Genomic DNA, 22557 nt, shown 5'->3' on the forward strand with positions numbered 1-22557 from the left:
AGAGAAGAACAGACGTTACTCACGTTTTAAAGGAAAGTCCTGCGTACAATATTCGGACCGATTCTGGATCCGAATCAAAACAGATGGCGCAGACGATACAACTTTGAGCTAAAACAGCTTTATGGAGAGCCAGACATAGTCAGGATCATCAAAGTGAATAGACTTCGGTGGCTCGGTCATGTGGAACGAATGGAGGAAAATCGTATCCCGAAGAAAATATTGAAAACTAAACCTGAAGGGAAGAGGAGTGTAGGTCGACCAAAGGCCAGATGGTGCGATGCGGTCCTATCAAATCTTCAAACAATCGGTGTCACACGTTGGGAATCGTTAGCCGAGGATAGGTCCAATACCCTTAATGGGTTGTAGTGCCGGTAAAGTAAGTAAGTAAGTAAAGAAATTGGAATGGTTTTTCATACAGAATAGTACTCTACTTGACACCTGTCACTCAAAGCACTTTTGTTTGAAGTGCGTTAATTGTGATGAACGTTTTTGTGAGGTTGGAAGACAACATTTCGGACGCTTTTTCTATGATTTTACCTAAATGTTCCAAATGTAAAACTGCTGAGTACTTCTACTGGAATCTAAGTAACATTGGCTCTAGGTGAAGATATAGATAAGAACAATAGTGATATTAACCTTTCACAGACATCAAACATATTAATGACATAATTGTCGAGTCTATTACTTCCTTTCATCAAAACATAATTAGGAGATTGATACAAAATCTTTACTTCGTTAGTTTTAGCACACATTTTTCTGTATAAAAAACTTTAACCAAAATCTGTCGATGTTTTATGTTGTTGTCGCTGTCGATAACAGATGATAGCTGTGTAACTTTGCTCTCTTCTTTTCGATACTTCTACAATGAAAGTTGTAATTTTCGGTCTTTAAATGTGACGTGAAAATCAAAAAATGCTGATCACTATAAGCCATGCCGTGCTGTGGGAAACAAAAGAACTTTCGCTCCTCGAGCAGAGATGCGAAAATATTTTCGTTCTTTAATGCGACTGTGGTTGAAGATCTAATCATAAAATGTTATTAACGTTAAACCAAGTCTGGGAATGGTTCAATTTACACCGCCCTTTTGTCGCTCGATTTAATTTTTGTAAAAATATCAATTCACAACAATTCCTGCAACTCTTGAAAATGTGTTCTGTGAACGACAATTGTAACAGAATTACTGCTTTCAAATAACAACAATTGTAACAGTTATTGGTACTCGGCTCTGCCTCGGGTTGACAATTATGACCTCTTTAGCGAATGTTCATTAACGCGAATGGCAGGAAAATGGTTATTCGGCTTAAATCCACCTTGCTTTACGTTCATTTAACTTTTATTTTTTATATTTTTACGTGTTACTTGGAACCTCGGAAGTAATGTACTATTACTGACGTTGTTGAGGTAAAGTTAACTTTACTTCACGACAGCAAAACTTTACCTCAAGTTTTTGGGTAATACCTCCCTCACAACGATGGGATGGAAACGGTGCTTCTTGTGTGAAGCACCATTTCCATTTAGTAAGTAATGTACTAATTGGAGATACTTTATCGATTGATTCTTTCAATAAAATAAATTCTCCAGAAAACAGTCATAAACGGCCAGTTCCAGTTCAGTGTCAGAATACAGTTATCAATAAACAAAAGCCCAAAATGTAATCGCTACTAGAAAAAAAAGGCCTGCCCATAAATGTGTCGTACAAACCGTTTTCCTATTGATTGTTTCACTTTATCTCATCGTAACATAATATTCCAGTTAGCTGGCAACTTTTCGCATCTTAATCCGGTAATAACATGAACACATATTTTCCTAAGCCAAACATATTTTCAATAAAATGTTCTCTTTTATTATGTCGCCCAAATCCTACATTTATAGTCGAACAAAGTCTACTTATACGGGCAATAATTTTCCATCTTTACCGCTTCTTTAATGTGTTCCCCTTAAGTTGATTTCGTGCGATTTTGTGTCTACATTTTCGTATCTTGTTACACTCTGTATAATACGCAACATTACATCGCTAAGAAGTAATGTTAGCAGCTATATTACAACAAAAGGTTATTTGTGAAAGGTTATATGGAGAGTATACCGTGAAGAGGTTGAAGTTAAATCAAATGTTTGCACAGAAAACGTATGAGGATAAGGATGGATAAAGCAGTTAAATATTAGTATCATACCAATATCGTATATGATCCTCTGTCAATTTATTTATTAGAATTAAAGTTAATTAAATTGGTACTTCATGTGAAATTTGATAATTGCACGAATTGAGAAGATTTTTGTAGTCTTTGCGTATCGATTAAAGAAATTTTCCTAGACCTTTCGCAACAGATCTAACAGATCTAACGATAGAATCATTCTTTTGATCGAAGTATTTTCATCAGATCGATGCAAAATCTATTACTTCACTCAGTCTGAACCTTCATTTATGACATTCCAGATTCCAGGTAAACTGTTTCGAGATGTTTTCACTAAATCTAAACCTATTCCGGTAGACGTTCCTTTTGAAAGCTGTTAAAAACGGAAAATATTGAGTGATTTGTGAGGGTCATTCGGCTAAATCCATTTGGTGACATGGTTTAAATTTGGTTAGCGGCACAATTGTAAAAGGTTTTAACGCTACAGCGTAAACGATATGAAGAATCAATTCCTTTAAGTAATAAAGGAAATTGACCGTAATTTACTCAAGCTATGTGTTGATTATTCTACGAGCGAGGCGTGAGGCTTGATCGATTGTGAGAGCTCTGAGAGCTGACAGACATAGTCTCATTGTGAAAATATTGTGAACCTAATACAGACACATGAAGATAAAACTATTTTTTTGCCATTACTGAGTGAGCCTTCTCAAAAATAGGCCCTGAACCACACATAGTAAAGTAGAGAAGAGTTGGACACGAAGAATTTGTTATTGACACATTTCCTTCAATCATCTTCTCCACCATAAAAACCATTTTTGTCATAAACTTTCAGACGCGTACATTATTTCAGCAATCCGAAATAGAAAATGCCACACAATCGGAATCATACAACCTCACATTACATATACTTTGCGAAGGATTCGGAAACATGTCAGCTATGAATAGCTTTTTATAGAGAAAATACAACAAAAAAAATGGGAAGAAAATTTTACTTCGACTGATGCCATTATATTATATTGTTCAATGCGACCTACTTTTTAAAAATTTAAAATTAAGTGAAGCATACACAAGAACGAGATATTTTCCCGATCTTCTTCTTCTTCTTCTTGAATTCTATCTTAAATTATTGAAATGAAAATACATTTCCTGAGAATGATATTTTCTCTTTATTTGAAAAGAGCCTTATGTTGAAGATGGATGTAGAATGATAATTGTATATTTTATCGTTCTACTTTTCAGCCATTGTACATTTGCCAAATAAATCCTATAAAAATACCACACATCGTATAGATAAAATGATTATTATATCGGTAGTTATACATGTGCTGTGGGTATGGATGTTCCTTTTTTTTTCTTCTAGCTTTGTAATCGTGAAAAGGATACTGGCAAGAGCAGAAAGTATGGTACTACTACCAGAAAAAAGAAGACTTATGCCTACAGGCAAAGTAAAACCTCACTTAAAATTAAGGAAACAGACGGAATTGAGTTGAATAGCTGGTGTATGGTATGATATGGTGGTTCGAAATATTCCTTGTTTGATGTAATTTGGTTTCGCTAGACGTTCTGGAAGGAAATGAATGTATGTCAACAAAGACAATGACTTGAAAATGGGAAGAAGCATCAGCTGGCCAACAATAAAGAATTTGCTAAATCTTGTTATGTGGACGACGAATGTTTTGAAAATTTAAGAAAACCTTGCACCAATTCGTCTCTTATATTTGCAGTTCAAATTGTTCATATCAACTTAACTAATTACAAAAAAAGGAATTTCATTCACTTAGCTCCCCTTCAAATAGGCGAACTTTGGTAATTGAAGTTGTTTTTCATTTTTCTTATAATTCGCTAGAGTTTCACGACCCGTTTCTGTATTTAACTATTCTTATAACTTCTCAATTGGCAGAGCCAAATAAAACATGAGCAGAAATAGCAATCAATTTGCCAATCTCACTTTTATGCTAGAAGATTTAAAAAGGTTTTTACTTCTATTTGTCCCTCCTAATTTCACACTGTGACTTTTCCAAGTTACTGGACGATCCAAGAAAAACAAATAAATTTTCTTTGTTGAGAATGAACCACCCTAAGGTTTACCATCTAACAGCTAAGATAGAAAATTGTAAATTTCCGTTCAACCCTAAATTCGTGGAAATTTGACTGTCCGTTCAATTTCTTTTCTTTTCTTTTTTGTTGTTTTGAAATTACCGTTTTATTTATCTGAAGCTAAAAATACGAAATTTCATTAAGCTTAATTTCGTTGCGGAACGTTTTTGAGCCATTTGAGAACGGAAACGAACACCCGTGATGATTACTTCTTGTGTCAGCTGCCGGAAAACATAATTATAATGCGATTAGGTTCTCGATATTTAACCAACTCATGTCCGTTCAATAATTTCGGGTGTGGTTTTTCAATAACAATAAAACGACAGAACGATTCAAAAGTTATCGACAGCGACGACAAAAAAATGGGATGACCGCTGCCCAATGTATTCTTATACACTCGTAAGGATGTTAAAAATAATGAAGTAATAGATTTTGTTTAATCGGTTTAAAGCGTCCAGACGAAAGAACTAGCAATTGCCAAGATGGAAGTAGACAAGGCTCCAGGACACGATGGGATAACGGTTAATTCCTTAAAGTGTTGTTCGTCAGCGATTGCACCGTTTTTGTGCGATATATTCAATCTCTGTTTATTCTATGGCAAGTATCCTGACGGGCTTAAGGTTGCCTTGGTCGTGCCTGCTTATAAAAAGGGTTTGGAAGATGAAGTAGGAAACTAACGACCAATTTCGCTGCTACCAACGATTAATAAGATTTTAGAAATTGTCATTCAACGCGCTCTCACTCGCTTCCTCAAGAGTTGCAACTTTTTCACTGTACGCCAGTATGGATTTAGGGATGGGAGCGGTACGCACACTGCTTTGTTTGAGCTGATCAATGTGATTAATAAGGACATTGATGATAAGAAGGTGGTCTCTGGACTGTTTATAGACCTGTCCAAAGCGTTTGACACAGTTGTCCACAAGCTGCTTCTCTTTTCATTAACGATTTTTTCAAGCTGCCGATCCATTCCACTCCCTTCGGATTTGCCGACGATACGAATATGTTCGTCTCTTCTGCAGTCGTCGCTCAAAACGTTTCCGATCTATCCGAAGACTTGCGGGTTGTTGCTGAGTTTTTCCGTTTGAACAAGCTTACTCTCAACCTGAATAAGACGAAGCTGGTTCACTTTCGCAAGCCTCATGTGAAGGTTGACGGTCAGCCAGTTTTAACCTTTAACGGCGTTGAGATTAATGTTTTTTCCTCGGTCAAATGTCTCGGCTTGACTCTTGATCAGTTTGTGAGTTGGGACGATCACATTTCCAATTTGTGTTCGATTGTGTCCAAGCGAATTGGAGTACTTAAGCGTCTTCGTTTCTTGCCTAAAGAGATCCTCCGCCTGATATACTTTTCTACTGTTCATTGCCATTTGACGTATTGTGTTGGCGTGTGGGGTTCTGCCAAAAAGTCATTGATTGAAAGGCTTCACGGTTTGCACAAGAGAGCGCTAAAAGCCACCCACCGATTGCCAGTGAGATACCCAACTGAGCGTCTTTTTAGCGAGCAATTTCCGAATGTATTAACGGTACAGCGAATGTACGAATACGCGGTCTGCAAATTCGTTTTTTGTTGCATCAATGATCTGAAACATCACTCGCTGCAGTTCTCGGACAATCTTAATTGCTACCAAACAAGGTATTCATACTTGCTGAAGAAACCTAAGATTTCGTCGAACTATGGTAAACGTTGCCTGCTTTATTCTGGTCCGACGCTATTTAATGGCCTTCCGCCAACGATCAGAAATTCACTTACCCTCAATCAATTTTGTCGTTCATTGAAAGCGTATTTACTGACGCGACTCGATTCTAATTAAATTAAATCAGCTGTAAACGAAAATCACGATCGAATAAAGAGCAAATATCACTTCTATCTGTTTAAGAATTTAATATGAAGATTTAAGATACAACCATCACCTCATGGTACTTTTCGCCTTGCTAGCTGTCCTTGTTGTCTAGATTCATATCAACTTTATTAATTTGATTTTATGTTAAACTGTTGTAGCTCCTTAAAATTGTAACGCATACTGGAGCTACGCTGTGTGTTTAATGTTAGAAGTTTTTTCTTGGAAATAAATGAAAATTGAAAATTGAAATTGAAAAATTGTAAATAATTATTTACAATATCAATCGATTTTAAGGAAATAATCGATATTTTATAAGATAAAATTATCGAACATATCTAGTTTGTCGATTTCGATAGGCTATGTAAATGAGCTTACCCAGTCAATCATTGTTGTTGATGTATATAAGGATGAGTGAGCCGACCGAAAAAGTGTAGCGTTTTTTGAGAATTTATTTTAGAAAAATTGTGGGCGCAATATGGGCTTTTCAAATAATAAGAGAACCCGCAAATTTTGAAGCAATTTTCGGAGAGATAGTTCACCAAATTTTTTCATATTTTCCTTCGCAATTTTTCGGTATTTCGACTTTATTGCAAGTTTTTAATAAGGAGCCATTTAAATATCCATTCAAATGACACTGTAATAAACCCAAACCATAATTAAATGCACACCATTTAAACCACCATCCTTCTCGAAATTGATGAGGACGTTGGATAAAGTCAAACTTTCTGGAACTAATTTACAAACTTCTTCAAAATTTATTCACAAACTTGTTCACTAATCAGATTCAGTGTAATTTTGTGTCGAACAGATTAATAGCATGATTTTGCTGGATCCATTCGCAGGTAAAATGTAATAAATCAACACCAGAGATTGTGTCTAAAATAAATAAATCCACCAGCACACATAATCTATTAACATTCCCCCCCGATGTAATATAGACCCCATAATCGGTTCACATAAAACCATCAAAAATTCTCGTAAATTTTCTGCTTCACATCATTTTATCTTCCGATTATAACAAAATAAGCGTTGAACTCCGTGCAGTACGTGAACAATAGAATTTTCGTGTTTTAGTACTTGATAAAAAGGGTTGGAGTTTGTTAAAGTAATATAACATTCCACTCCGTACCGATTTCTCATCCCATTTCCCATCATCATTTCATTGTGACCTTTTATAACATATTTCGTGTTATTAACCGGAGTAAAATCATGTATTGGTCTATTGGCATTTGATGAGTTTGCTGTTCATTCACTTCATTAATTTCATTTATAAAAAAAAATATTTTTTTTTTCATCCTACTTAACCACTTCAAATATCAGAGAAGTGGCTGCTCCAACCAGTCATTACAAAATTGATTATTCCTTTGACATGTAAAATTAAATTAATGAAAAATGATAATTAATGCTACAACTTCCATCCAACTCATCATCTATATAACCGAATGGAAGGAAATAGGAAATGCGTGAGACGCCTTTTTCCTTTCATAATTAATATGCGAATTGTGTACGTAACGTATATATATTACACGTACATGGCCGTCCATTAAATTAAACGTAAATTGTCGAGTTTTTGCCTTTATATCCTGAAAAAGGTCAAAATGATCCAAGCGTACCGGTGAATGTGTTAAAAATTAAAACTTACGTCTTCATGGGACACAATAATTCAAACCCAATTTTATTGAAAATGCTTTCCAGTTGTACGTAAATGTACATGTAAGTGTGTCACAAGCATAATAGCTTTCTGGTCAAGTTTTAGAGAAACCCTTGAACATTTTCTACATGTAGAGGCACTCACACACAGCATAATCAGGTATGTGGCGAAACAATAAAGCTTCGAGGTGAAAAGTGGTGTATCGATTTACCCGCATCTTACGCCGCCCGTCTATCCGTACATCTGTGTTTATCTATAATAGCAAAATAATCCAACATCGCAAATAGTTTGGAAAATACAGAGACTGGGAAAAGTTAACGTAACCGACAAAGGGTATTTTCCATCATGAAACCAATTTTTTTCTTTTGGGTATACTAATACGATAATGACAACCATGGTGACTGGGCGAACGTTTCAAATAATCCACAACCGCACCGAAAATTCGGACATTGTTTTCGATACCGTAAATGTTTTGCCTTTGCATTCACAGAGAGGTAGTGGACAACCAATTTTACTTCTGTACGTAGAATTTTAAGGACTGACAGTATTAGCTTGGTGGTACTATGATTGTTCAAAGACAATTCCTGAGGGTCTGGAATTCACAGTCCAGAGTGGCAGGTGAATAAATCGTTTACGTTGGGCTCACTCTCCTCAATATTTCTGGCCGGAAACTTTGGAATTTCTCAGTACATTAACATACTGCTGCGAAAGAATATAAAAGACAGATATGCTCGGATAGGCAGAGCGCTCTTAAGGCGATCGCAGCTTATAAATTCTATTCATCAATGGTACTTGAATGTAGAGAAAACATACAACTTAGGTCAATTCCAACACAGTTACTATAGTACTATAGTACGGGTTCCCAGCCATAATGATATTGGGGGAAAACGAAACTGCAGATGAACTAACAAGAGCGGGTGCTGAAGCACCGTCCTCAAGTCAAGAACCAATCCTAAAGATGTCTTCATCATTCTTTAAACAGATCATCAGCATATGGAAGCGAACAAAATGTTTAGCAGACACTGGGCATCCATCAACCCCACAAGACACGCCAAAAGGCTTTAAAATATAGCTCTACCTTGTTTTCTTTCATCAATGTCTCTACTTTGCTAAATCAATTGTTACACGAAACTCACCAACAAGACGATTTGTTACAAGTTGAGGCTGAAGAACAGTGGTGTCTGAGGTTTGGAGAGTTACCTGAGGAGTCGTTACGACCATTACAGAGTGCATGAGAAAATTTTGAAATAATCCGAAAATTGGAAGTAATACATTCATGGCCAAATGAGAAAATTGACAAGGAACGTTTGCTGGCAAATTCATCCGAAGAATCGAGTGCTTGGCTTCAAGCTTTACCATCACCACAGCTTGGTACACATTTAAACATCGACGAATTTAGAGTAGCTATCGCATTACGTCTTGGTGTGAAGATATTTATCTACGCATCTACCAAGTATTGTATAATCGGTAGAGTAAACTAAACGCACCTTACATTGTAACAGATCATTTGTACGATTAGTTCTCTACAAGCTAAACATATTGTTAATCATACCGTTGGGTTTTACTGCGAACAACTCTGCTCAATAGGTTATGGGCCCAGCACGCTTCCACTGCGTTTGCCAATAGTACAGCCCCATAAATGTGTATGTGGATCGAAAGTAGACAAATACGGTAGACATCGTTTTTCTTGCTCCAAAGCTTCGGGAACACTACCACGACATCGAAATTTCAACAACTTAATGCAACGAGGATTGAAATAAGCAGAAGTTCCTTGTTTACTCGGACCACCAGGATGTTCCAGATCAGATGGCAAGAAATCTGATGGCCTCAGTCTCTTACCTTGGACCAAAGGAAAATCACTGTTATGGGACTATACTTGTGCTGATACTTTTGCGTCATCGTATATAAATCGAACCTCAAAAGAATTAGGTTGGACAGCAAAACACGCGGAAGAAAAGAAGTACGAACACTACGTCGATTTGCGAGAACAATTTATTTTCATTCCTGTCGCCACAGAGACGTCCGGTGTGTTTGGTAAAGAAGCAATTAAACTAATAAAAGCAATTGGAAGCAAGATCGCTGTACTCATGAGAAAAGAACGACGAATTTTATGTTCCAGCGATTAGCACTCTCAATTCAGCGTGGAAATGTTGCATCGATTCTTGGTACAATTCCACCTTCAATCATGATCACTGCAATCTCAATAAACATCTATTTACCATCGGTCGTAACAACAGAACAAACTGCACAAATTGCGAAGATGTAGAGTACTTTGTAAATACCTAGCATGTATAGTATAACTGCCAGAGCAAAAAGCTTCGGTGCATACATTTTACCTTATAATATTATCTGGAGCTTATCATTGAGCAGCTTTTTACATTACCCAAACCGCACAAATAGGATTTAGGTAATTCATCGTGGGTACGCACAAGAGGCTTAAGTGCGCACTCCAATCCAATCAAATAGATAAGCTTCGACTAGAATTAATAGATGGTACGACTGGAGTAACCAGACTAAATCTTTTATTTCATCTTCTGATAACTATTCTCGTGTTTCGCTTTAGTTGTAAAATCACATCCACTGATGTGAAGTGTGTTTTAAGCCAACCAATTGTAAAGTCTGCGTGGTATTAACTTCGGAAGTAGATGATAAATTAAGGGAAAAAAAGCAGAGGAGAGAATTGTAATTGCTACACTAATTAACATAATGATGAAAAAGCCATTTTGACACGTTCATGATTACCATCTTAATTATAAAGACATTTTAAGATGGTAACAAAGAGCATTATAACCCAATGAGAGTAAAATTTGTTGAGGTATTATATGCTTCGGTATGCTAAAGCATCCAAAAGGCATAAAATTTTCTTGTTTTTTTTTTATTTTAAATTTATTTTCTACGTGTAACAATCTTTGTCGGTAAAACCGGCCAAAAATTAGACGAGATAAATTGCGTAGGCGGCTAAAAAACACATTTATGCTTTGAGACACTCGGGAGAAATTTCAAGTATCCGGAAAATGCGAACATTTTCATTCACGTTTTTCCTTTAGAATTTTCTTCTTTTTTTTTTCATACTCAAAAATAAATTGACTTTTTTCTATATAAACTCAACCCGATGTTCGAGTGTTGTGTGTATATCCGAGAAAAAATTTGGTGGGTCTGCTATCTACGTAATAAATCAAACCATGTGGAAAATGTGTTTAGGGATAAATGCCTTAAAGTATTTGGTCGCATGTCGGAGAGAAAACAAACGAGAAAGAAAATGAGTTTAGAGACTTTGCATTTTGAAATATGTCTTGTTAATTTAATGTGATATGCCGTACGGAGTGCGTAACGTACATTTACCTTGGACTGTAGAATTTATCATTCCGGTAAAATACATTTGTACGGCCAACCAAATTTTATTTAGGCTTTCGGAGTAAATGAATGGAAATATCTACAGAAAAAGAGTTTGTGTCTACAAATGCACAGTTGTTCTCACTAAGTACGAAACCATGTTTGACCTAATTTGATGGATCTTTATGGCCACGATATCTTACATTTTTCTATATTTTTTGTATGAACAGCCGGAATTCATAGTCTATCATGGGCGCGCGTTAGCATAGCGCCCGTGACGCAAGTCCTATTACTAGAAAAAATTTCAAAAAATTTTTTTTGTCGTAGACTGCAGAACCATATATACAGCAAATATTGAAGTTCTACAATTCAAAGACAAATGACTCCAAATTACCATTAAAAAAAACTAGGCGTCCGTACGAGTTCAACGAGCTATCACACGTTCTTGCAGCTTAAAATTTGGCCACGCAAAAAATCTTCCAAGAAGCCCCATTTCCATACATTTTTGGTCAATTTCAGTACTTTAAACGAAATGAAAAAATCCTACGTTACTTTGTTAGTCCGTCCGTCCGTGTTTCCTATCTTCTAAAGTCTTCTTTAGATTTTGTTGAAATTTTGTGAGTAGATTCTAGTAGTAATTTTAGACATTCCAGAAAAAAAAAATTTGGGGGGAACCGGCCTCGTTTCGGAGCTAGGGCTCCTCGAAGTTCCCATATAGGCCCCATATAAGAACACCTTTAAGTGTGTGTGTGTGTGGATGGGTATGGTAGAACAAATTTGTTCGCTTTTGGTAAGCTCTGCTCGCCTCATTTTTTTCCTTTTTAAATTTTTCAACATTTTTTAAAATTTTCAAATTTTTCAAACTTTTCAATTTTTTTAAATTTTTTAAATTTTTTAAATTTTTCAATTCTTTCAAAAGAACTGATATCAGTCAAAAACACTCAAAAGAGTAAAAGTGACGCAAGTCCCTGTGCATACTTCCAAAACAACTGATATCGCTGGAGGTGACGCATTCTCCGCTTGTACGCAAAAACTGTAACAGCAAAAATTTGACCAAAGAAATTCTAGAAACAAAATTTTACCAAAAAAATTTTGCGTCACAAGTGGCAGATGTTGAGGAAAGTACTTTTGAGAAATTTTTTAAAATAGGCAAGAATACGTCCTAATACGTCCGAATCATCTGCCACTTTGTGACGCAAAATTTTTTTGGTAAAATTTTGTTTCTAGAATTTCTTTGGTCAAATTTTTCCTGTTACAGTTTTTGCGTACAAGCGCAGAATGCGTCACATTCAGCGATATCAGTTGTTTTGGAAGTATGCACAGGGACTTGCGTCACTTTTACTCTTTTGAGTGTTTTTGACTGATCATGAATGAACCGAAATTTTTTTATTTTAGAAATGTCTTTTTGTCACGGTTAGTGCATAACTCTCCTAAATATAAAGCATAGAGAGAAAGATACAGACACTGAATACACTGCACGGAATAAGAATTCTGAATCAACAAATTTCGCTCGCTTCGCTCGTCATTCCTTTTTTTAATCTACAATTTCATACTACACAGGAATTAGCCCAATAGTTTGTGTCTTTAAGTTTAAGAGTAACTTCGCGAAAGGTAGTCCAGGTAGCTCAATCGGTAGAGTGATGGACTCGCGCCCTAAATGTCACGAGTTCGACTCCCGTGTCAGACATAGTTCATAGGGTTTTTCCTAATCGTAAATGATTAGTCTCAGCTGTTAGTTACCCCATACCCCACTAGTCAACTCTATCGACCGTAATAGGTCTCTGAGAAAAACAACAAAAAATGCTGAAATGTGTTGAGCCTGTCCTGAGCAATTTATGGAATAGATATTGCCTTCAAAGCCTTTCGTGTTAGAAGTAAGAACACTTCTGTTGCGAATACATCGAAAATGGTTTTTATTTCTATAGCTCCTGAGGCATTTTAAGTCGAAAACATTTAGCTTTTTCCCAATGTCAGTTACGTACGTACGTGACCCTAGTGCGTCTGTCACCCTACTTTGACAGTAAGCCTATTGCGCCGGTTAATGTAGTTAAAGTAAAATTATTATGTAATGTGTACATCTTACAAATTGCGCATAGCGCAATTACGAAGCCCCGAACGACGTTCCTTTCAAATGAAACAAAAATTTCAAATCGCCCTAAAAATTTTATTTTTTTGAAGGGCCTAGTATCGGCCTCAGTCCGAGGACCCAAATTTAAAATTTTTTTCAACAACATTCTATTCGGCCTTTGATTACCTTCCAAATGAAACAAAAATTACGAAAAACGGATGAAATTTGCTCGAGTTATATGTAAAATACGCATAGGGCCCTAGTAGCTTTTCACTTCTAAGGCCCTAACTCACGGTCCACTCACCCGATTTTAAAAAACTTTTTTTTCCTGGATTGGTATTGACAATACCTATCATTTGCCGTGTCATTTACATTTCCATCGTTTATTTTGCCATAAATATCCCCAAAAGACCTTAAAGCACTTAGGCGGCCCTAACTCACGAAGGGCCGACTTAAATATGCCCATCTTCGAACTTAGCCTCACTATTTCGACTATCTTTCAGGGAAAATTTTTTTGGATTTGATTTGCTCAAGATATCGACGTGACGGACAGACGGACAGACGGACAGACAAAATTTTTATTGCAGATTCGTCATCTATGAACATAGGCAAACACTTTGCCCTTACCGTCTGCTTCGAATTCCATCAATTACACACGGCATCGTAATCCTATAAGCCCCTCTGTACTTCGTACGGGGCTAAAAACTCTTCTGATCACCCACAGTACTCAATACACTTTGCAAACCACGACAACTCCCAAATCAGAAAATCCTCACCCTACTCCTACTGGCAACGAAAATATTCTCTGAATACTAAGCTAATAGCTCTTAAGTTGCTCACCTTTTCACTATTGAATGCAAAGGTGTAATGCAGGACAGGACAGTATGTCGCAGTGTGGAGCTTTTTCTTTGACATCAATCAAAAACAGAACAAAGTCATTTAAAAAAAGATTTATTCGGTGTTGAGATGTTGTGTCTGTCTGTTATCACAATTTTCGGTGAACTGTGATGAATCACTAAACAATTCGAGAGCGAAACTTCATCGTTTTCATTTTTGTAAATTTCATGGGAGGTGCGGGAATCGTGGTTTTACAGAAAATGAAAAGCATTTCTCTAAAACAATAGATAATTGAGATAAAAAATGTCTTGCAGATTGTTCACATATTTCGAAACATGGTTTCTATTCGAACGAAAACATAACACCACTGCACTCACGAAACATTTATTCAAAAATGATCGTATCAACGTTGATTTTTTAATATACAAATCCTAGAAGTTGAAATCATGTGTGCATTGACTTTTCATACACACGAAATTATTCTGTGAGATCTTTTATTGTAAGTTGCCAACATTGCTTCGAAAAAGTGAAACAAAACAAAACAAAACAAAACAAAACAAATCAAAACAAAACATGTTTCGGCCACTTGGCAACAAATTACAAGAGATCTGTTTTAAGGATTAATATTTGGATTTCGTTAATTATTCTTTTATGGTAGCTTAATTATGATTGGACTTAGAGGTAAACAAAGTGAAACATAAAAATATTGTAAGTATTAGGTCGCGAAACAGCACAAATTAAATTTGTTTTCCGTAGATTTCCCACGGAAAAACAATTTGTTTTTAGCTGTTTCGAAGCAATTTAAATTAAAAAATTTAAAATTTTACTTTGTTTACCTCTAAGTTCAATCTCAATGATGCTACCTGGAAAGAGTGATAATCGAAATCCATGTATTAATCTTTAAAACAGATCTTGTAATTTGTTGCCAAGTGGCCGAAACATGATTTGTTTTGTTTTGTTTTGATTTGTTTCGTTTTGATTTGTTTTGTTTTATTTTGATTTGTTTCGTTTTGTTTCATTTTTTGAAACAAGCATGGTTTACAAAAAAGTCATAGAACAATTACATGTAATGTTTGCACAGTGTACTCTTGCGAACTTAAATGAAAATAAATCAATCGATTATTTTTGAATGAATAATTGGTATGGTAAGTGCAATATAGTGTACGTTTTTGATTCAAATAGAAATTCTTCTTCGAAAAGATTAATCGAATTGCGAAGACTTTTTTATCTCAAATTATTTTGTTACACAGAAATGCGTTTCATTTCGCTATCAAACCATGATTACCGCACCTCCATGTAAATCCTTATGAAATTCAACTAAAGTTTACTGTTTTACCATTTCACTGTTTTTTCTTCTCCTCTCTCTCTCTCTCTCTCTCTCTTTAAAGTAAATAGTTATTTATCCCACGGTAAAAGTGTACGGGTGGGTGGTCCATATCATTTGAGAATTATTTACAGAAGCTTTGTGTACATCCGTAATGAAAAGTGGCAATGATACTTTTTGCAGCCATTGACTTCAGTTCACACTGAAGAAATAACTGACCGACAGAACCGCCGCCGCGGCCGTTTGTAACAATTTCAGTTTGTAAACATTTAAAACATTTGGTCATCGAAACGAATACAATCAAGTTCAAATATTGTAATGCTAACAACCTCTTCCGTTGAATACCGCTCTAGTTACGGTTGTACGTGTAAACTGGAAATCTATTCTCGTGTATCCACCCAAATTTCCAATGAATATTTGATTAATTTCGGCGATAATTTCGGATATTCAATGGAATTGGATAAATTATTGTCCCAGTTCATCATACGAACATTTTTTATAGTATGCGCACAGATGTTTGTATTAATATGAATGATACCGTGCGCTATGTTTTACCGATAGCACAAAAAAATAATTAATAAAGAAAAAAAATTCGTCACTAGGCGTGTAATACATAAAATGCTGATGAACCAGCATAAAAAAGAAAAAAAAAATCGGACGAAAACACATGTTCAAGTTCATATATCTCGTTATCTCGAAGGAAAAGTTTAAAAATAAAAATTCAATAAAATTTCCACATCGATTTTTAGTGTTATTTCATTTTGGTGTGCAAAAAAGAAGAAAAAATTCATTTGTAGAAATATGTACTGTACCGCACGTTACCTATATAAAAAGTATAAAGACCCGTACGAAAGGTGTATGCAATGTAGCTAGTTGTCCATATAAAAGTCAAATATTTTAAAACTATCCAGCAACACTGCACCTTTAAATTTCTCTGCTTAAACTTTATCTACATCTCACATTAAAATTGCTTACAGCAATGTTAACAGCCCCGTAGGAAGTCATAACTTCCCCCATAACGTCAACTTTCTAAATGTCATTTTTACCGGATTATATCAGTTCTGCTAAAATCCAACATGGCGGCTGGCAGCCATTTTGTTAGGTCAAGAAATTATCAGTCTTCATTCCTTATCAAAACTACCACCGTAATGAACTTACACTATCGAGAAAGGCCTTGTGCAACTTAAATCGACTGGCACGGAAATTGCAATGACATGCTGTACAAGTGGAACTTCATCGACAACCCCAGCTGCAATTGTGGACATCCGCATCAGACTACGAAGCACATCCTATCCGAATGCCCGATCTACAAGTTCACAGGAACTACTAATGACATAAACGGACTGACGGAAGAAGCGATTGACTGGCTAAAATCGCTTGATTTGTAACAACTTGGTTGGAGGAAATGCTTTGTGATTGTTAGACCAATTATACCTAGACTGGTATTTCGTACGATAAAATGTGTCCTTAACATCAGTTTTTATAAGATACACATTTCGTACGATTGTACACCGATACGTGTACGTCTTGACGCTTTTGATAGTTAAATTTACCCACTTAATTAAGAGGGCAAACACATACCACCAAACATGTCGTATTTCATTTTGGGACTAGGGATGGGAGACGTTCCAAATTATCGATAATATCAATCGAAAAAAATTATCGATAATCGATTAATCATATCGTTATCGATAATTTAAACATAGCTAACGCCGACCCGTACGAAACACCTATTCGTATCAAAAGCCTTTAATGTGAAACTCTTCATTTCTCTTACTTCATTTTCTTCTCTGCTGAAAAACTATTCTCCCTTTAAAATCACTTACATTATCCACTCTTTGCCTTGTTATCATATACAACTAAATTGCCGGAGGCAATATAGACAGCCCCGTACGAAGACAAATTTCATAAATTCCTATTTAAACAGCTATATACCGCTATATTTACCTATACTTCACTGTAAATAAACATTTCACAGAGGAATATGCTATTATATAGCTCTATATGCCTGTATATAGCTCAATATAGCTGTATATAGGTATATATAGATGTCCGTATATGGAATCCCTGAAACCCCACACACAAAACAAATTATTTCCATGTTAACAGAAACTCTCTAAGTATCATTTTTCCCAAGATATTTCTATTTTACTAAAATCCAATATGGCCGCCGGCAGCCATTTTGTTAGGAGACCGGAAATAGTACCGACGCTTTACATTCGTTAATACCTTTCAAACAAAAAAAAATTCATGAAATTCGGTCAAAATTTACTCGAGATATTGTCAAAATACACCACGTTCACTGTACTTCCGAGTAGCCAGATAAGAGCTCACTCCAAGAGACCTAGCTCACGCTCCGGAGAACATAATTTCAAAAACTTTTTTTTCCCTGATTGGTATGGTCAATACCTATCTAATAAAGCTAAAACAGACGAAATATGTTCAAATGTGGCCGACCTACAAGCAAAAACCGCTTGCCGCCCTGAGCCTGTTCCACACCAAGGGGTCTAACTCACGAGTCGGTCATCCGATTTCCATAAACTTTTTTTTTGTCGATCGGTATTGTAAATACCTTTTATTTGACGTATCACTTACAAGTTTAACGTTTAAATGTCCGGCGATATCTTCGAAACCGTAAAGCACTTATTGGGCCACAGCTCGGGAGGGGTCGATCCAAAATCACTCATCTTCGAACTTAGCCTGTCTTTTGACATTACCAAACGGGAAAAAAAAGAATTTTCAAAATCGGATGCGTTTTACTCAAGTTATCGTGCAGACAGACAGACGGACAGACGGACAGACGGACAGACGGACGGACAGACGGACAGACGGACTTTTTTTTTCGCGGATTTGGCATCTCTAGACAACCACAATAGGTTTCCCCTTACTCAGGGAGTCCAATTCGACGTGTTACGGACGTATGCGTAAACGCATAAGACCCCAGTACTTCGTACGGGTCTAATAATTATCGATACAGTGACAGTGAGAACATCTCAAATGTCTCACTGTCAAATTTTTCTGAGAATTTTATTGTGTCATTGCAAATTCACAATGACATTCTCTGAAAAAAATTTGAGATGTCGTTCACTGTAATTATCAAAATATCGAAATTCGATAATTATCAAAATATCGATATTTTGATATTTACCTGAAAATTCATGACAATATACCGATATATCGGAATATATCGATAAATATCGGATTTTCGGACCGAAATATCGATATATCGAATTATCGATATCTTGATAATTATCAAAATATCAATAATTATCGATTATCGATATTTTTTTGATAATTTTCGATAAAAAAAACTCGATAATTATCGATTATCGATAATTATCGATAATCATTCTCATTATCGCCCATGCCTATTTGGGACCACAAATTTTACGTAATTTATTTGGAATTTCCTCTCTAGGTATAATTACTCTTAGGTACAAACATTATAAGACTATAAAACGTCGTACGGGTCTAAAAATTTCCTTGTGTAAATCATGAAATAAATAATTTTTTAAAGTGAAACTTTTTTTTTCTTCTGCGACGATAAAGCTGCTGCTGCTTTTGTTGAACAAAAAAGAAAGTTGGGAAATTCAAAAATTGTTAAGTTGTTTTAAACAAAAGTTTTTTTTTTGTTAAATAATTTCCATCGAAGGACATTTTTATTTATCTTTTTTGACGGAAAAGTTTTTCGTCCTCCCCCTGTTTTCTGTGTGAAATACTTGTGCCGTTAATAATGTCTCACAAGAAATAAGCCAGAAACTTTTCATTTGAATGATTTTGATATTTCTCAACTTATTTTTGTTGTGAGACGAGAACGCTGGCAATTCTATTAACTTGTTCATCATCTTCTAATGATGGGTTTTGAAAGAAAGAAAATTTTATTTTGAATCTCATCTATCGATACACATACCTGTTGGTCCGTAAGTTCACATTAAGTGTCCATATATCCCACATATCCTTTATGTATGCTGCTCAAGAAAATCCACCACATTTACTATTTGATGTACAATACGTTTCTTATTCTCTTAAATTGAATCGGAATTGACACGATGGAAACGTACAAACGTAATTTCGTGCAATTTTATTTTTTCAAATCGAAGATTCGCGTAACAAATTACTCTTTTTTCGAATGCAATTTACCACTGAAACCACTTCAATAATAATAGATTATCCACCACCCATCAATTTACAAAACACCAATTTACAATCAACTATGAACGGAGTCAGTACACGTATAACCCAAATGTAATGACATTATTCGGAAATAAAAAAAAAGAAAAGAAGAAAAATTCCGTTGGAACTGGTTATATAGCACAATTTTCGATCGCCACAATCCCAATAGTATAGTGTCCCTATGCCATCCGTTTAAACAAAATAAATTTCGTTAAGGTCGCACTGAACGTGGAAAAATAAAAACTGCAGAAGATTTAGGCGGTGATGATGAGTAACATTCGGTTTATCATGGACATATTGATAGTGCAAAAAGTGTTCAGATAAAAGTTTTCTTTTTCTTCTTCCACAGTTCCAATCTTTTGTATAATTTACACACACAATATTGTTTTGTAACGGAAAAATGTGTTTTCAACGAGAAAAACCCGATCAGACTGATTGGAAAAATTCAAGTTGACTGTAAAAAAGAGAGGAACGACACCAATAAACGATGACCGGTTATGTGGATGGTGATTTGGTCAAATTGATTTTTTCTTTCTCCGATGAAATTAGCTGCAAAATGACTGTGATCGTGTCACTTTTCGATCAAAAATTTATGGAAAACTTTCAATCGAATAGATTCTCGTTACGTTAACCTTATGTTCCGCTTATTTTAACCTCCATTTTTACAATTTAATTTCCATTTCCAAAACGCAAACACTTCTTCCACTTAAATTTGGATACTTCGTTGACTACACATAGAACGCATGCGACGGAAAATTTAGTGCGCCTGCGTTGGTTTTCCTTATTCTCCCAATTTTCTCCCAAATTTAATCTAACATTTTCCGTTACACTTGCTCCTCATTCGTGTACTCTTGTTTGCTGATGTATACCTACAATCACGAAATTACCTTGTCTCTGTGATAATCTTTTCATCAATACCCGGTCAGCAATGTGTGACTATGGGAAAAGTTGGTGGATATTTTGTTGGACGCTTTTGTTTGAACGAAAAAATCTGTGCGATGAAGAACGCACGACAGAGTGCCGACGCGAAGCTCTAATAGTAAAAAGGGCCTCAATTCTCATGCGTTTGTAACATCAAATATTCGTAACTCGTTTTTTGGTCCAAAATGTTTAAAAAAGTGATAAGAATCAAGTAGCATTAGCAGTCAATTTTCAGCATAAATTTGCTTCAGCTGTTTTTCAGCTGATCCACACATACAATCAAAACTGGTTTTCCTTGTTCATACGGTTGAAGCTGCTACACGCACGCGCATGATAGTGGTAAAACCGTATAAAGACGTATAAACGGTTGTGATTGTTTGTATGGATCAGCTGAAAAACAGCTGAAGCAAATTTATGCTGAAAATTGACTGCCTTTGACTGTATTGTCACTTGATTCTAATCACTTTTTTAAACATTTTGGACCAAAGAAAGAAGAAGTAAACGGCTTTCCTAACAGAAATATCACACTTTTAGTTTTCAGTCTCATACGAAATCATCAAAACAAAAAACTGACATATATGAACAAAGGAGAGAAAAGCTGAATCTGGCGTAAGCTGTTGCCGCACTAATGGCGTGGATTATAACTAGAGAGGAAATTTGTACGACGAAATGTGGTCCCAACATGAGTTCGTATAAGATACGATAAGATACACATTTCGTATACTTTTACATCAATACATGTATACGCTTTCGCTTTTAATAGATCAGTTCGCCCGATTCGCCCTCTTAATTACACATACCAATAAACATTTCGTATTTTGTTCGAAATTTCCTCTCTAGGTATAATTACTCTTAGAATGTATCTCTATAATTGGTCAAAACCCACTATTTCTGATTGTTTACCCACTTCATATCTTATCATCTCCTAGTCTGTGCCTTTGATTGTATTGTTGTTGTTTTTTCAGTCCCTTTATAGGTCTCTTCCAAGGCCGTTCGAAATGTCATCCACAGAGAAGCCAACACAACCTCACTTTGAAGTTTTAACGAACAAATTTGTTTAAGTTGCGGTTATGTTTGCTTCTGTGGATGACGGTCGGTTGTTTTCGGCCTGTCAAAATTCGTTTTTACCGTACGATGGAAGAAACCTGTAGTCAATTTAGCGCGTTGGGGCTTATGAATTATGAGCCAAGAAAACCAATGACCAGGTATGGTTTAATGTCACCTCGAAGGAAATAACGATTTTAAAAACGGATTCTAACTCACCCATTTTCATATTATTTTGACAAAAATAATGAGTGCGTTCAAGAATCTTGAATCAAGATAAATCTACAGTTTTTGAAGAATCGGCCATGCCTGGTATGTACATCCATTGAAGAAAACTGCTTCAGTAGGCAGAATGTCCCGTGTCACAAAAGAGTCAAAAATGCCGATTTGAATATTAACTTCGATGGTATGGTATTCGAATAGTCGGTTGGCCTGTAGAGGCGCCACATTTTCTTATAGTACTTCAATCTCACTGGACTATTTTTTTGTTGTGTGTAACAACTTCACATTGATTCATTCCCATGAAATGTCACAGCAGTGAAGTTTGTTAATGAAAAAATAATTAAGTGACAGCAGTCTTTTTATAAAGAAAAGTACTAAATTGTTATAGATTTTACCCTTAGTTTCTAAACTGCATTATCCTATAGGAGAATGATGTTTAGAAACTAGAAGGAATGTAATAGAGTTTTCCCATATTTTTGTACATTCTGTCATAAAATTACTTCATTTCTTGCGGCTTATTTTCATGTGAACCAACTTCATATATGGTGACATCTGTTCTGTAACGACAAATGTGAAGTTGGTGTACATGAAAATAAGCCGCAGGGAATGAAGTACTACGAAAAAAATGTGGCGCCTCTACAGGCCACTTGTCCCATTGTTTGCAGTCATTTTAAACTCTATGCATTGTGTTTGGGTTTATCTATTAAAAATCGATTGTATCAAATAATGAAGTAATAGATTCGATATGAAAACTGCAGTTAGGATAGAAATTGAACCATTCCGTGTCTGAGCTAAGATGTAAGCTTATGCATCTCACCTCGCAACTTTTAGATTAAAACAATTTCCCTCAACATTTAGCGGAGCTGATAAAAAACTCCATTGTGAAACTTGGTTAAATTTATCGATCCGACACTA

The 22557-nt window shown here is 35.6% G+C and overlaps 1 protein-coding gene across 1 annotated transcript in view; it reads right to left on the reverse strand.

The window, feature by feature from the left end:
* LOC119072918 overlaps positions 1 to 19888 on the reverse strand; it is a 60666-nt gene extending 40778 nt beyond the window's left edge. Inside the window, exon 1 of the mRNA XM_037178237.1 lies at positions 19193 to 19888. The gene's annotated coding sequence lies outside the window, so the exon portion shown is untranslated. The remainder of the gene's footprint in view (positions 1 to 19192) is intronic.
* Positions 19889 to 22557: the final 2669 nt, after the last annotated feature.

This window comes from Bradysia coprophila (genome assembly GCF_014529535.1).
Source record: "Bradysia coprophila strain Holo2 chromosome IV unlocalized genomic scaffold, BU_Bcop_v1 contig_84, whole genome shotgun sequence".
In the NCBI taxonomy this organism is placed as follows: domain Eukaryota; kingdom Metazoa; phylum Arthropoda; class Insecta; order Diptera; family Sciaridae; genus Bradysia; species Bradysia coprophila.